Below are 9,997 nucleotides of genomic sequence, written 5' to 3' on the forward strand. Positions count from 1 at the left end.
TGTGTGAATCATCAGGATGAAGACATGTAATTTTAGATGGTTAAAATTAGATTCCTTTTTCGACTGATGCCAACTCTCAAGTTTTAAAAAAGTCAATTTAGTTTTATAATGAATGTATCAAAATAAAATCAATCACAATGAAGTATAAAACCATTGTAATTGTATAGGAATTCTATCTGTATTACACTCCTGTATTGCAGAAAGTCCTGAACTGTGCAACAGCAACACATGAGTGACAGAAATTCCACTAATGTATCCACTGCATCCTTCAATGCTGTTACCATCAATCAAATGGTAGTCTCCTTCTTAAATTCAATTCCACAAGTGTACAGATAAAATTCCTGCAAATCCAACTATGATGGACTTGACACTGTTTAGACAGTGAAAACTGTGTCCTCCACCAATTTCTGTTTATCCACTCTCCAGCATTCCAGGGCAGGGCAAAGGAAACACTTCACACACTTATAGTCAGAGAGTCATATCTTCTTGAAGCAAGGAAATATTGACATTAATGACTGGGAGGAACTTATTACCAATCACGTTAAAATTGTGACAAGTTGTCTACCAAGCTGCCTCACACTTCGAGTCCAAACACTTGAGACATAGCAGCAGAGAAGGGAACTAAAGCGAGTAACTCCTGCACACTAGATCCCACTATTTTGTGGGACCATCTTGCCTCTCATGCCCAAAGATCCGCGGATTGAGAATTGAACGGTTTGGTCACTAAAGACCACAGTTCTGGTTGCCCAGTTATAGGAAGGATATTAATAAGCTGCAGAGGGTTCAGAAGAAATCTACCAGGATGTTGCTGGGTGTGGAAGGTTTGAGTTATAAAGAAAGACTGGGACTTTATTTCACTGGAGTGTAGGAGGTTGACAGGTGACCTTGAGAAGTTTATAAAATAATGAGTATAAATAGAATTAAGGGTAGAGGCCTTTTCCCTAGGAAGGGGGATTTCAACACTAGGGGACACATTTTTAAGCTGTGAGGAGAGAGATTTTAAAAAGACATGAGGGGCAAATCTTTTACACAGAGAATGGTTTGTATGTAGAATGAACATCCTCAGAAGTGGTGAATGTGGGTATAATTACAATGTTTAAAACACATTTAGATAAATACATGAATAGGAAAACGTCTGGAGGGGTATGGGCTAGGAACAGGCAGGTGGGACTAGTTTAGTTTGGAATTACATTCAGCATAGACTGGTTGGACCGAAGGATCTATTTCCGTGCTGTATGACTCTATGACAGAAACTCAAGCCCAAGTCGATGGTATACTTCAACTGAAGGACAGAGGGCATAACATTAGATAGTTCATATCTTGAATGTGCAGCTTTAAATGTAACAACCAGGTAGTCAGAGTGTGCAGAAACAAGATTTTTCACTCAATGTGCTTTGACCAGATGAGGACACCTTTGCATTGGCTACGACTAAACCTTGATCAAAAGGTACAATGAAGGAGTTGGAAAACAATTACCTGAGGTTCACTTAGCATGCTTTACTTAGAACTTTCTAGAATTATTTTGCCTAAATTGCTTTAGTCTTGTTGGGTCTAGAGTGAATTCACCTTGACCACACAACAAGCAAGTTGCAGCAGAACAATGTGTTTGAAAGCCAGTTTGGCAATGGTGATGAAAGATATGAGATATAAACAACACTTTTTCTTTATATAAAAAAAGTTTATATTTTATACTAGCAGATATGGGTGCTGTTTGTTTTAGTGAAAAAGTTTAGAAATTAACTAGATTGGTCTTTTCAGAACCATGACTTAAAAATCAGAATTTTTTTCTCTTAAAATTGTGCAACTTCAAAATTCTCTACTTAAGGTGGCAGTGGAGGTGGGGTTATTAAATATTTTAAGGCTGATACAGATTCATTTCATGTCTAACAAGAAAACATAAATGATTTGGATGTGAGCATAAGAGGTACAGTTAGTAAGTTTACAGATGACACCAAAATTGAAGGTGTAGTGGACAGCGAAGAGAGTTACCTCAGATTACAGCAGGATCTTGATCAGATGGAGTTTAATTCAGATAAATGCGAGGTGATGCATTTTGGGAAAGCAAATCTTAGCAGCACTTACACGCCTAATGGCAAGGTCCTAGGGAGTGTTGCTGAACAAAGAGACCTTGGAGTGCAGGTTCATATCTCCTTGAAAGTGGAGTTGCAGGTAGATAGGATAGTGAAGGCGGCGTTTGGTATGCTTTATTTTATTCGTCAGAGTATTGAGTACAGGAGTTGGGAGGTCATGTTGGGAGGTCAGGACATTGATTAGGCCACAGTTGGAATATTGCTTGCAACTCTGATCTCCTTCCTATTGGAAAGATGTTGTCAAACTTGAAAGAGTTCAGAAAAGATTTACAAGGATGTTGCCAGAGTTGGAGGATTTAAGCTACAGGGAGAGGCTAAACAGGCTGGGGCTGTTTTCCCTGGAGCATCGGAGGCTGAGGGGTAACCTTACAGAAGCTTACAAAATTATGGGGGGCATGGATAGGGTAAATAGATAAAATCTTTTCCCTGGGGTCAGGGAGTCCAGAACTAGAGGGCATAGGTTTAGGGTGAGAGGGGAAAGATATAAAAGAGACCTGAGGGGCAACTTTTTCACACAGAGGGTAGTACGGGTAAGGAATAAGCTGCCTGAGGATGTGGTGGACGCTGGTACAATTGCAACATTTAAGAGGCATTTGGATGGGTATATGAATAGGAAGGGTTTGGAGGGATATGGGCCGGATGCTGGCAGGTGGGACTAGATTGGGTTGGGATATCTGGTCGGCATGGATGGGTTGGACCGAAGGGTCTGTTTCCATGCTGTACATTTCTATGACTTTAAGAATCTAAGTGATTGGGAAGGTGGAATTTGAAACAGATGAGCCATGACCTTACTGATTGCAAGAGTAGGCTCAAAGATCAACTTCTACTTAGAAAGTCATAGAGCTGTACTGCACAGAGACAGACCCTTTGGTTCAACTCGTCCATGCCGAACAAATGTCCTAAACAGATCCAAGTCCATTTTCCAGCACTTGGTCCATATTCCTCTAAACCCTTCATAAGAACAAGGAGCAGGAGGAGGTCATCTGGCCCCTCGAGTCTGCTCCACAATTACCATGGCTGATCTTTTCATGGCCTCTGCTCACCCGCCCTCTCACCATAACCCTCAATTCTTTTATTGTTGAAAATAAAATCTACCTTAACTTTAAAAACGTTCACTGAAATAGCGTCAACTCCTTCACTGAGCAGGGAATTCCACAAATTCCTAACCCTCTGGGTGAAGAAATTCCTTCTCAATTCAGTCCAAAAGCTGCTCCCCCTCATTTTGAGGCTGTGCCCTCTTGTCCTAGTTTCGCTTGCCAACCTGTGGAAACACCCTCTGTTTTATCTATTCCCTTCATAATTTTACATGTTTTTGTAAGATTCCCCCCCTCATTCTTCTAAACTCCAATGAATATAATCCCAGTCTACTCAGTGTCTCCTCATAAACCAACCCTGCTCAACTCCAGAATCAACCTAGTGAACCTCCTCTGCACCCCTTCCGGTGCATCCTCTCTCAAGTAAGGTGACCAAAACTATATACAGTACTCCAGGTGTGGCCTCACCAGCATCCTATACAGCTGCAACGTGACCTCTGCTTTTAAACTCAATCCCTTTCGCAATGAAGGGCAAAATTCCATTTGCTTTAATTACTTGTACTTGCAGACAACCTTCTGTGATCCATGCACAAGGACACCCAAGTCCCTCTGCATAGCAGCATGCTGCAACTTTATACCATTCAAGTACTAGTCCTTTTTACTGTTACTCCTACCAAAATGGATGACTTCACATTTATTAACATTGTACTCCACTTGCCAGAGCTTTGCCCACTCAGAGTATTTATGTTCCTCTGCAAGGTTTCACAGTCCTCTGCACATTTTGCTCTGCCACCCCTCTTAGTATTATCCACAAACTTTGACAACGTACACGTGATCCAAGTCATCTATATAAATTGTGAATAACTGCAGTCCAAACACTGATCCCGAAGGCTCACCACTAATTACTGATTGCCAACCAGAAAAGCACTAACTTATCCGCACTCTTTCCTTCCTGTTAGTTAACTTCTCTATCCATGCTCATACTCTATCCTTAACACCATATATCCTTACCTTGTGAAGCAGTCTCTTGTGCAGCACCTATGTGTGTACCCATCCAGATGCCTTTTAAAACGTTTGTAATTATACCAGCCTCCACCACTTCCTCTAGCAGCTCATTCTATACACGCACCACCTTCTGCATGAAAAGGTTGTCCCTCAGGTCCCTTTTAAAATCTTTCCCCTCTCACCTTAAACCTATGCCCTTTAGTTTTGAACTCACCTAGCCTGGGAAAACGATCTTGGCTGTTTGACAATTTCATATTTGTCCAGTCAGAAACAGCCGGCAGTTCACGGCGAAATTGATGGAAATGCTTCTTTACCTGTTAGTTAATCATCGTCATCATCATCCACTGGGACAAAAATATCATGTTCCTCCAGTAGTGAAGCGAAGCTCTTGCTGATCTGAGTGCCCATGTACAGAAAAGGGATGACCACAATAAAGACTTTCATGAGACCAAAGGGAGTCTGTGCAGGAGAAAACAGAACCTTAAAACACATCCTCATGCAACTCAACAGATGTCAACCCTGTGCAGTTCCACTGATGGAGAAAGTGTGGGTGCAAATACAATGTTTGGATATGTACATGAGTAGGAAAGGTTTGGAGGGATATGGGCCAGGAGCAGGGAGATGGGACTTGTTCTGTTTGGAATTATGTTTGGCATGGACTGGTTGAACCGAAGGGTCTGTTTCCATACTTTGATTAGATTATTTACAGTGTGGAAACAGGCCCTTCGACCCTCCGAAGAGCAACCCACCTAGACCCCTTCCCCTAACACTACAGGCAGTTTAGCCAGGCCAATTCACCTAACCTGTACATTTTTGGACTGGGAGGAGACTGGAGCACCTGGAGGAAACTCACGCAGTGACACGGGGAGAATGTGCAAACTCCACACAGACAGTTGCCTGAGGCGGGAATTGAACCCGGGTCTCTGGCGCTGTGAGGCAGCAGTGCTAACCACTGAGCAACCGTGCCACTCATGCTGTACGACTCTATGATAGAGCATCTGTTTTGCATGATCCAAGCTAATATTTGAGGCCTATTCACAGTGGAGTCTTATCTCACCTCAGCTACCAAGCAGTCAGGCAGAAGGCATTAGCCCTGGTTCAGCAGATAGCATTAGAGTCAGAAAAGGACAAGTCCAGCTCCAGAAACTTCAACTGATAAGGCTAACACTCCGGTGCAGCAATGTGGGTGTGCTGCACTGACATCAAATGCCATCTTTCAGCTGACATATTAAATACCCCTTATGTACCCCTCTGGTGGGTAGGAGATCCCAAGATCTTTATTTCAAAGAGGTGCAGGAAGAGCACTCTCCCCATGTCCTGGCCTCTACTACTTCTCACAGCCAACATCACAAAAGAAATCTCGGCATTACCACACTGCTGCTTGTTGGAGCTGACAGTGCAGAAATCATCTGCATTACAACAATACAAACGTCACAATCTCTTTTAAAGATAAAAGCCTCCTCTTGTTACATCGCTTTTGTCTTTCACTCTTGGCTCAGCGTGTCTGATGCTTATACTGTTGCTGGTCGTGGTCTTTGTGACTAACTCAGACTCTTAATCCTTTCTGCAAGGAAACGGTGCAGACTGTGGTGCTGGAAAAGCACAGCAGGTCAGGCAGCATCGGAGGAGCAGAAGAATCGACATTTTGGGCATAAGGCCTTCATCAAGAATGAAGGGCTTGTGTCCGAAACATCGACTCTCCTGCTCCTCGGATGCTGCCTGACCTGCTGGGCTTTTCCAGCACCACAGTCTCGACTCTGATGTCCAGCATCTGCAGTCCTAACTTTCTCCTGCAAGAAAACTGGCCCAGGTGTTGAACTAACTAAATCCTCATTCGCAGGCCAGTGAGCCAGATAGAATGGCTATAAGGACAATCGCTACAAACATTTTCTTTAAAGATATCAGTCAGTGCACTTTTCTCATTTGCCTTCCTGGACATTATCCTTCACTCCATACTGGAAACTATGGTGTTGCTACTTGATCAAGGGGTATCTGTATGTCCTATAAAGTGTAAAGGGTCTGAGACACTGGTAGAGAGTATATGGAATGAACGTTGTGTATGCCAGTACATCAAGCAAGACATAAATCAGTTTTGCAGTTGCTGTAAGTGGACAGATCCTTGCTGGGTTCTGCTTCCACCCAAGTCACTGTCAACTGAAATGTGTCCATTGGAGAGGAATTTTCCACCATTATATCTCTCCTAGGTGTTATGAAGATGTGGGTGTACCTTTGAGAGTTAAAAGCAGCAGAACTACTGAACATAGCACCAAGTGCTCCCAATAAAGGCAACAATGTATGTGAACACTGGGTTGAACAACTCGACTAGTTAGTTGCCTGGGAGATAAAAAACAAATTCAAATTCGGCCAGTTTAAATTATACCCCGATAAAAATACCCAATTTCCAATCAAGTTTGAATTGAGTATATTGACAATCTTAACAGCCAATGACACAATCTGATGTTCTGGGGTATAAGACTGGGGGGAAAACTGAACAGTTGAGAGCAGAACTGCCAAGCCTAACATGTACCAGACTACTTGAAAACAAACGTCTCTCTGAAAAGTATCTTTTCGATCAGTAACCTGTAATGTAGAAATTCTTAACAAGGAGAAAAGATGACACAGAGAGAACTGAAGATAAGAACCTAAAACTGCCTATACAGAGTCAGAGATGTGCAGCATATAACCAGACCCTTCGGTCCAACCCATCCATGCCGACCAGATATCCCAACCCAATCTAGTCCCACCTGCCAGCACCTGGCCCATATCCCTCCAAACCCTTCCTATTCATATACCCATCCAAATGCCTCTTAAATGTTGCAATTGTACTAGCCTCCACCATTTCCTCTGGCAGCTCATTCCATACCCGGACCACCCTCTGCGTGAAAAAGTTGCCCCCCAGGTCTCGTTTATATATTTCCCCTCTCACCCTAAACCTATGGGCGGCACGGTGGCACAGTGGTTAGCACTACTGCCTCACAGCGCCAAAGACCCGGGTTCAATTCCCGACTCGGGCGACTGACTGTGTGGAGTTTGCACATTCTCCCAGTGTCTGTGTGGGTTTCCTCCGGGTGCTCCGGTTTCCTCCCACAGTCCAAAAATGTGCGGGTCAGGTGAATTGGCCATGCTAAATTGCCCATAGTGTTAGGTAAAGGGGTAAATGTAGGGGTATGGGTGGGTTGCGCTTCAGCGGGTCGGTGTGGACTTCTTGGGCCGAAGGGCCTGTTTCCACACTGTAAGTAATCTAATCTAATCTATGCCCTCTAGTTCTGGACTCCCCGACCCCAGGGAAAAGGCGTTGCCTATTTACCCTATCCATGTCCCTCATAATTTTGTAAACCTCTAAGGTCACCCCTTAGCTTCCGACGCTCCAGGGAAAACAGCCCCAACTTGTTCAGCCTCTCCCTGTAGCTTAAATCCTCCAACCCTGGCAACATCCTTGTAAATCTTTTCTGAACCCTTTCAAGTTTCACAACATCTTTCCGATAGGAAGGAGATCAGAATTGTACGCAATATTCAAACAGTGGCCTAACAAATGTCCTGTTCAGCTGCAACATGACCTCCCAACTCCTGTACTCAATACTCTGACCAATAAAGGAAAGCATACCAAACGCCTTCCTCACTATCCTATCTACCTGAGACTCCACTTTCAAGGAGCTATGAACCTGCACTCCAAGGTCTCTTTGTTCAGCAACACTCCTTCGGACCTTCCCATTAAAGTGTATAAGTCCTGCTAAGATTTGCTTTCCCAAAATGCAGCACCTCACCTTTATCTGAATTAAACTCCATCTTTCACTTCTCAGCCCATTACCAGATGGGCCAAAGATCCTGTTGTAATTGAGGTAACCCTCTTTGCTGTCCACTACACATCCAATTTTGGTATCCTCTGCAAACTTACTAACTGCACCTCTTCTGCTCGCATCCAAATCATTTATTTAAATGACAAAAAGTCGAGGACCCAGCACTGATCCTTGTGGCACTCCACTGGTCACAGGCCTCCAGTCTGAAAAACAACCCTCCACCACCACCCTCTGTTTTCTACCTTTGAGCCAGTTCTGTATCCAAATGGCTAGTTCTCCCTGTATTCTGAAAGATCTAACATTGCTAATCAATCTCCTTTGGGGAACCTTGTCGAACGCCTTACTGAAATCTATATAGATCACATCTACCGCTCTGCCCTCATCAATCCTCTTTGTTACTTCCTCAACAATCTCAATCAAGTTTGAGAGAGATGATTTCCCATGCACAAAGCCATGTTGACTATCCCTAACCACTCCTTGCCTTTCCAAATACGTGTACATCCTGTTCCTCAGGATTCCCTCCATCAACTTGCCCACCACCAATGTAAGGCTCACCGGTCTATAGTTCCCTAGCTTATCCTTACCACCCTTCTTAAATATTGGCACCACGTTAGCCAACGTCCAGTCTTAAGGCACCTCACCTGTGCCTATCGATGATATAAATATCTCAGCAAGGGGCACAGCAATCACTTTTCTAGCTTCCCCCAGAGTTCTAGGGTACACCTGATCAGATCCTGGGTAGATATGAAGTGTTGTTTTGTAAATCTTAATTAGGAGTTTTATCAGACTATTATTATGGAAAGGAAGGTAAAAGATAACTAGAAAAAGAAATTGTAAGTAGTGGTTAGTTAAGTATTCGCTGTTATACGTTAAGAAATAAAGTTGTCAATTTTTACTTTACATATTTCTCGGCCACTCAATCTTTACAGATTACTACATGGGATTAATCTTTTCTGAGTTACTGGTTTTAAATTAAGCAGGAGAGTTTACCCAGTGTCATAACACTCAGAATTGCCTTGCGATTCTGAGCTCAGTGGGCAACGACAAAAAAAAACAGGTCTGAAAATTAATCATCAATCACAAATAGATGTGAAGATAATTTGGTGACACGTAATTGCAGCATTCCACAGTAAATGCATATGCTTCCAGGCCATTTCAAACAGGTGGAATTATTCAACTTCAAGTGCATAGAAATGTTATTTTATGTTTCATTACTTTATTTTACCATAAGGACTGACACAAATGAGTTCTGTGCACAAAGTGACCATTGCATTTCAGCAGTCCATTCTAATAATAAAACGTGACTTAGCTAGATTGTGTACATGTGAAGAAGGTGTGAAACCATTGCTTCACAAGCTATTTTCCATTGTCAGTTCAAGTGTAATCAGGATTATCAAAGATAGGTGCCACAAGGCATGAACAAATATTTCTTAAAAACTACAGGAAAAATTAACATGATTCGAGAGTCCAGAAAAAGGCAAGAAATGTCAGATCAGCCAGGATCCAATGCTTCAGCAGACCCAAGGAGCCAAATGGCCTGATCTTGTTTTCATAAGATCTTAAGGAATAAAACAGTAATAAGGTGTATTAAGAATTTGGAATATCAAGAATTAGTTTCACTCTATTTCTTTTGTGAAGACAGGTTGAACAGGATGAGGATTCCTCTACTGGAGTTCAGAAGAATGAAAGGTGACAAGATGCTGAGGAGACCATTAGATTCTGAGACAACGTTGATGATGCCCCTTGTTCCCTGGCCTTTGTCAAAGAAATGTTTAAGAATAGAGCCTGTTTATTGTAAATGCCATCATCAGATGGAGCAACATGCAGGATGCAGCATCGTGGCCAGTTGGCATGATTGAGCTCAGCAAAGAAGGGGATCACTCTTATTAGCAGTGATGGTGAGGGGTGCACAAGATTCAGCCCATCATTTGTACTTGGTGCTCAGTGAGATTATGCAGATGATGTTTATTAGATCAGCCACTTTCCTGCCTTTTCATTACAACTCTAGATTTCCTGTTTAAAATGGTGACAAAATGTCTGAAAACAAAGCTTCCAGCTCAGCAAGCAAACC

The sequence above is a fragment of the Hemiscyllium ocellatum genome, chromosome 33 (assembly GCF_020745735.1).
Source record: "Hemiscyllium ocellatum isolate sHemOce1 chromosome 33, sHemOce1.pat.X.cur, whole genome shotgun sequence".
In the NCBI taxonomy this organism is placed as follows: domain Eukaryota; kingdom Metazoa; phylum Chordata; class Chondrichthyes; order Orectolobiformes; family Hemiscylliidae; genus Hemiscyllium; species Hemiscyllium ocellatum.